Raw genomic sequence first — 7,778 nt, 5'->3', positions numbered from 1 at the left:
AAAAATAAAAAATGTAGAAGCCTGAAAACCAATCACTGATTGGCAGTCTTATACAAAAAATACAGGGTGAAAATCAGAAACTTTTGACGCCCTATATTTTCCAAAAAAAATCTCTCATTTCATTCATAGTTGTTCCATTTCATGTCATTTCACTTCACTTCATTTCATTCCATTTCACCATCACATTCCACCAATAAAATTCCTTTCATGTCCAGTTTTCATATATCATTCATTCAATCATCATTCATTTCCATCCATCTCCATTCACTTTGCCAAGTCATATATTCACTATGTCAGTTTCCACAGCCGAATTTTGATTCCGCAGCTGAATACTTATTCCGCAGTTGATTGATGATTCCGCAGCCAATACTCTGTTACTCTGTACTGACAGTCAAATGTTTGCCAAGTAATGATGAAAACCAAATGCAGGTATGGAAGAGGAAAATATTTTGAAGATGTTGGCACCTAAAGCACCAACAAGAAGCAGCCAATCAAAAGTTAGCGAACGGAAGTGGTAAGATTCTAAGGTATGAGAAAAATTAATTTCAAATAGCATTTTAAAACACATAATCTGTATAGTTGTAAAACCACCAGCTCCATCATGTGTAATGATTCAAATTGATAGCTTCCTTAACTCCTCCATGACCTTTGCATAACTCCACCACGAACTCCACATCAAATTCCAACAGCCTCATGATCCTCTTCCGAATCTAACTCGTACTTATTTGTACATCTGCATTACACCTATTGAACCGGTTCATCATGAAGATGTAAGCCAATTGACCACGGCTCTCCTCTGCCGCACCACTCCGCAGTCATTTTATGAATTTGCTAACATCCACTCCGCAGCCTTTTATTTTAAAATTCTATCGGACTCACTCTATTTCCATACTCTCACATTGAGTTTACGATTGCCAGTTCAGGGTTGTTTATACAAACCTCTGCTCCATGAACTCATTTTCATTACATGCTCTATATTCTTTCCGTTTTGTAACTACTAGTTTTCTCTGCAATACAACCATTCCGCCTCCGTCAAGCCATCACTTACAGAGGTATTTTTGAAGCAAGAGGAAGGATGGGTCTTCTGGTAAGAATAGAGCCGGACGGACCTAAATTCATGGAGGGTTATCCACAGTTAAAGAGCACATTAAGGAAAGCAAGGTGGCTACAGTTTATCTAGAAATTCAGTGGTCATAATAAAGAAGTCACGAAGACATTTGCAAGGTCCTTCAATGGCATGGAAGTTGAGGTTGGGGATATCAAATTTTCGGTAACAAAGGCATCCATTGCAGCAGCAACGGAGCTCCCATAGGAAGGAGAACGATGGTTCAAAAACAAAGACTTCGATGAGAGGGCCTGGAGGATCATTTTGTGTAACCCAGGTATGGATATAACCGTTTTTAAACGTGGAATCCTTGTTTCTGCCCTAAAGGAAAAATGGACTAGTTTGTTGTTGATAATTCAGAAGTTCATTACGTGTGAAGGAAGGTTTGGGTCCATGTACATGTACCATATAAGGTTATTAATGAATTTTCTGGAGAATCAAACCATCAATCTGCCTTATTTCTTGTTGAGTAGCTTGAAAAAGATGTCCACCACTATACAAAAGAATTTAGATGATGTAGAGCCTCATCTTTATCATCACGGCCTTGTTAAAATTCTGATTGAAAAACAATTGAAGGAAAGAAAGGACACATGGGAACAATTCCTGATTAAAAATTTCTTTCAGGACCCACCTAAAACACCTGAAGGTAGCTCAACAAGAAAAAGTAGGAGAAGAAAAACAAGTGTAAACATTCAAGATACTCCTACTAGCATAACTAAAGAAACCAGTAAGGAAGAAATGTTGTCTGAAACTTTGACTGAGGTTAGAAAACAAGTGAAACAGAAGGGGAAAAGAAATGTTGAAGATGTTTATCAAACCCCAGAACCTTCCTCAAAAGAGGAACAGATACTTTCTGAAAGACTAATTCATCTTAAAGAACAGTCAGCTAAGACAAAAGAAAAAGGAAAGGAAAAACAGTGTAGAAAAGGGAGATACCAGCTCACAGAATTTAAGGAGCTCAAGACTTAAAGGCAAATTGAAGAAAGTGCAAATCAAAGGGGCTCACTTCATAGACTTAGGAGGGGAAACACCAGAACAGTCACTAGCAATCACTCCTCCTAACCATATTCCACAGCATTCTCCTTTTCCTCAACTAGATTTTGAAATCAATCCAAGAAAGGCTACACCAGAAATAGATCCAACTCAGCAACAGATGTATGATTTTATTGAATCATTGGAAAAGACTGCAACCAGTGTTGCACGAAGCGCCCCCCCCCCCCGCTCCGAAGCTCCGAAGCGCGCCACATACAGAAGCGCAGTACGAAGCGCCTTCCGAAGCGCGCTTTGGAAATTAGGAAGCGCGATTCGTAAAAAAATTTGCGCTTCCTGGAATTTCCGAAGCGCCGACTCCAAAGCGCGCTTCGTACGGCGCTTCAAGCCGCCGAAGCGTGGCGCTTCGGAGCAGGAAGCGTGCGCTTCACGCACGCTTCCGTACGCTTCGGCGGAAAGGGGCGCGCCCAAGGGAGAAAAACAAATTTTTTTTTAATTTTTTTTTAAAGTTAAGTTAACTCAACCTTAAGGGGGTGGGTTAGGGTGAGGTTAAGGTGAGGAATGAAAAAAATAAAGCCCCCATTCATTCCTCATTTTCTCACTTTGAGTTTATGAGAGTTGGAGAAGAGAAGAGAGGAGAGGAGAAGAGAAGAGAGGAAAGGAGAGGAGAAGAGAGGAGAGCTTGGAGGAGTGAAGAAGGAGGAGCTAGGAGAAGGAGGAGGAGCTTGGAGCAAGAGCTTGGAGGACTTCATCTACAAGAGCTAAAGAGGTAAGTTCAAACCCCAAACTCCCTTGTTTTTTTGAAAAAAAAATTGTATTTTTCTCCTCCCTCTCCTACTCTTTCCCATTGTTTCTACTTGCTCCTTTATTTACAGGTTGCCGTTGTCCACCACCTATATCCATATTCCAAGATGGTGTTCTTTTGGCTTCTATGTATCATTCCACTCTTGGTTTTAATGATGGCAAGGGTGAGGAATAGAAGGGAAGAAACAGAAGAGGACATTGGTGATGGTCCTAATAGTAGTGACCCAATGTATGATGAGGAGGAAGGGTTTGAAGAGGAAGGGGATGAACTTGAAGGGGACACTGAAACACAAGATGGGAAAGCTACATCAACACCCTTGTGGAACTATGTGACCAAACTTGATGGGGGAAAGGGTGGCGGATCTTACAAATTTGTGTGCCCTCATGGTTGTCATGGAGGAAAACCATATTGTGGTTCATATACCCGTCTGAGGAGGCATCTTTGTGGGGTGCTGGACAGTGATGAAAAAAAGGGTTCTGTGGGGGTACAAATTTGCCCAAACATTTCAACTGAAGAAAGAAGAAAATACATCCAAATAGAGATGGCTGCACAACAAAAAAACAAGAAACAAAAAACTCATTCTGAATCAAGTGAAACCTCTAAATTTGGTAGTTGCTCATCTCCTCATGGTACTTCTGCAAGCTCTGGAGGTAGAAGAACAATAGGGGATTTCCTTAATGTTGCTGGGAGGGATGATGTGGATGGAAAGATAGTCTGTTTTCTTTGTGCTTGCGGTACCATTCAATGTGCTTCGCTCTCCCTGTTGGCATGAAATGGTAAAGGCCATCAATGAAGCCCCAAAAGGATACAAGGCCCCCAACTATGAGAAAGCTAGAACAGTGTTATTAGAAAGAGAAAAAGCTAAGGTTCAAAGAGCTTTGACACGTTTTACAAATGAGTGGGTAGATTCTGGGGTATCCATTGTATCAGATGGGTGGACAAATATTAGAAACCAACATTTGATAAATGTTCTTGGTGTTTCTTCTAGTGGTGCAGTATTTATTGCATGTCATGACTCCTCCTCCATCACTGCATCTGCACAAAACATTGCAGATCTCCTATTGAAATCAATCAAAGATGTTGGTCCGAATAATGTGGTTCAAGTGATCACAGATAATGCAGCAAATTGTAAGGCAGCAGGAAAAATTATTGAGCGTACTCATCCACACATCTTTTGGTCTGGGTGCCTGGTTCACACATTGAACCTTTTGATGCATGATATTGTGAAACACAAAGATTGTGGGTGGATTGCTGAGGTTTACAGGAAAGGGAAGCAGCTCATTAAATTCATCACAGGGCATACAGGGGTAAACTACTTCTATGGCACTTACTCCAAGTTGCAATTGCTTAAAATTGCAAAGACAAGATTTGCTAGTTATTACCTCACCTTTAGGCGGCTAGTGAAGGTGAGACAAGCTTTAACTAATCTGGTGTGTGCTGAAACATGGGATGAAATTAACACTGACACAGATGGTGCTAATGCAGTCAAGGACACTGTTCTTGACAGTTACTTTTGGTCACAGGTTAAATATGTTTTGCAATTCACCAAACCAATTTATTACATGATCAAGTTTGCAGATTCAGATCGACCAGTAATTGGGGAGGTGTATGAGCAAATGGATAGCATGTTGGGGCAGATTAAAGACATTGTTGAGCCTAGAGATACCACCTTGTACAATTATATTCGTGTAGAGGTGCAAAACCGATGGGAAATGCTAAATATTCCATTGCATGCATTAGCATATGTTTTGACACCTAAATACTATCATCCATCATGGCTTTCAACACCAGCACCTGGGGGGGGGAAGCAGGAGAAAACCACACCAAGATCAAGAGGTTCACCAAAAATATATGGCTGCATTGAGTAAATTAATCCCTGATGAGGAGGACGCTGCATTGGTACGGAGACAGGTGAGCAACTATACGCTCAACACTGGTCCATTTGGGAGCATGCATGCAATTAAAGATCGAGAGACTTTTTCTGCTCTTGAGTGGTGGAACATGCATGGAGGGGGTACTCCACTTCTACAGAGTTTGGCATTGCGGGTGCTATCACAGGTGGTAAACACTTCTTCTGCAGAGAGGTGTTGGAGCTCTTATTCTTTCATCCACAGTGTTAAAAGGAACAGGTTGAGTTTAGACCGGGCAGAGAGCTTGGTTTATGTTCATTACAACTTGCGATTGTTGTCCCATTACTGTGAAGATGCAAAGTCTAATAAAGACTTGTTGATTTGGGACAAGAATCCAGAGGAGCCCAATTTGGAGGATGGAGTGTTGCGACTAGAGCAATTAGAGGATGCTCTTATCTAGGTATGTCCATTGTGGTATGAATTTTCCAATTTTCCCTTATAAAGCATTTCTCTAATTCATGTTTTTAATTTTTTTGTTAACTAGTGTTTTTTTTTTGCATGAATTTTTTGAGCGATTCTAGGATGATGATGACCGTGTTGATATGCCACCACCCCCACCCCCACCCCCATCTGGTCCCTTGGTTCCTAGGTTCCATGGTTCAACACCAACAGCAGGGGGTTCTTCTTCATCAGTTTCAGTGCCACGACTTACACAGGCACCATCTTCTTCATTGCCACCACGTGGAGGCCCGCCACCACGTTCTATTCGTGGTGGAAGGAGGAGAGATTAGTAGATATATTCACAATCTACTACTTTTTGTCATAGATTACTCATTAGACTTGTAGACTTGTGAATTTGAATTTTGAACCTTTTTGGCTTGGCGGTGACCAAGTGACATATTTTGTAAACATTAATATTTGAATTTTGGACATGACAAATGTTGACAGTTGCTCACTTGCTAGATAAATCATAATATGCTCTATGTTTTATGTTTTATAATATGCTTAAATGTTTTATGTTTTATAATATGCTTAAAAATTTGATGTATGTTTGTAATAGCTAGAATATAGATGATTGTTGTACATACTAGTAACTACAATGGAATCATGGATGCCATATCTATCTTGATTTATGCAAAAATATGCATGTTTTCATGTCTTCTACAATTAATTTGGTATTTGGGATGTTTGTTTTGAGTATAAATGCAAAAAAATATAAATATATATATATATATAGCAGACGCTTCCGCGGACGCTTCACTTCCTAGATTTTTGGAAAATGACGCTTCCACGCTTCCGCTTCCGCTTCCGCTTCGCTCCCGCTTCGTGCAACATTGACTGCAACAGACCAGGGCACTTCATCTAATTAGCCTGATACAGCTCAGGAAGTTTTGATCCAATCATTAAAACAGGAAGTTTTTGAACTAGAAGTCCTGAATAGACACATCAAAAGGGAAAATGAAACATTGAAAGAACAGAGCAGGTTGGATAAAATTATCCATGACAACACCATGTTGCATCTTGGATTGTGGCACAAGAAAAATAGGAAATTGAAGAAAAAGAATAGGAGGTTGAGCAGAGCCCTCATCAACCTCAAATACAGGTGCCTAATGATGAAGCCCAGGATGACAGTGACACCAAGGAAGAAGAAAAGAAGGCTAGATGTATTAGCAGAAGTCTCAAAGCAGATGAATTGAAGGAAGGATAGTCATAGTTTTGGTTGCATGAGGACATGCAACATCTTCACAGTGGGGGTATGTTGAGCCCTAGAACTACCTCTCTTCTACATACTTTCCTAGACCTTTTTCCCACATCAGTGCCTCATAAACTATCAAATATCGTTACATATTGATTCTAGGAGTGCATTTAAGTGATTTTTCAACTATATCCTTGTGTGTGCTATTTGATTTAGATTTTGTTCATCAGCTACGGAATGTAGCCACTTTTTGCAGCTGACTCGCAATTCCACAACTATTTTTATTGTTCTATAGGTTACAGGTGTCGGCAAGTGAAACGAGGCACGTGGGCAGCTCAGAAATGATCTACACATGGACAAGGTCCTATCTATTCAGTCGAATTCGTGAAGAAAAGCCTTGGTCAAAGGACGGTCAAACAAGGAGTCCTACATCAAATAGGTCTCTGTTTCAGCACGTGAAAAGTCCGAGACCGTTCCTAGATTCGTGGATTCCTCTTAACAGTTGCAAGCCGTCTCCATGACGCAAATCCAACATCCACCTTTTGTAGATTGAATGATCATCGCAACCAAGGGGCTGAACTTACGGATTCTGTCCTATTTACGTGTCCTCTGCTGAAGATTTCTCACAGAAAGACAGTTATCTATTTTCCTCTATAAATAAAATGTTTGCAAATGCAAGTAGTTAGTCTTGATGTTAGCTTTTATGTTGTTGTTGTAGCGTTAGTTCTGTTGTTGTAACGAGAAGACATATCCTTTGTTTTTCAATATAAAAACTCTGTTTCTTACGACTGTTTAAAGCATGATTTTGAGTTGACAGCGTATTAACCAAAGGCCGTGCAAAAGAGCCCCTGCTGGCTGAGGTTTTGCTTTTCGTTTTTGTAAAGTTTTTCATGCATCTTTTCTCTTATTTCCATTGTATATTTTTCATAATTTGTTTATGGTGTTAATCCTTTATTCCTGTACATGATTTTGCAGCATTGCATACTTTTTACTAACGCTGATCAGTGTGTTTCAGGATAGGTTATGCTCGAGCTTTTTCATATAATTTTTGCATCAAATAGTGACATGAGATTTGCTTTTCTGTTGAACTTTTTAAGCTTTTCAATTTCAGTTATGCTTTGATTTCAATGATATTTGTTTGCTGCTATTAACTAGTTTAGATATCAAGTTCTTCATGTTATTTGATGTTATCTCCGGTGCCATGGCTTAACCCAAGAAGCTACTTGGCAAGCTATCGGATTATAAGTGAAGTAATTTGATTTTGCTTTCATTAATCTGCAATTAGGTAGTTTAGATATCAGGTTCTTCATGTTATTTGACATTATCTCCGGT

Source organism: Pinus tabuliformis, chromosome 8 (assembly GCF_031772625.1).
Source record: "Pinus tabuliformis cultivar Carrire ecotype Pingquan chromosome 8, CPIR1, whole genome shotgun sequence".
In the NCBI taxonomy this organism is placed as follows: domain Eukaryota; kingdom Viridiplantae; phylum Streptophyta; class Pinopsida; order Pinales; family Pinaceae; genus Pinus; species Pinus tabuliformis.
The sequence above is the reverse complement of the archived record's forward strand: the minus strand, read 5'-3'. Positions refer to the sequence as shown.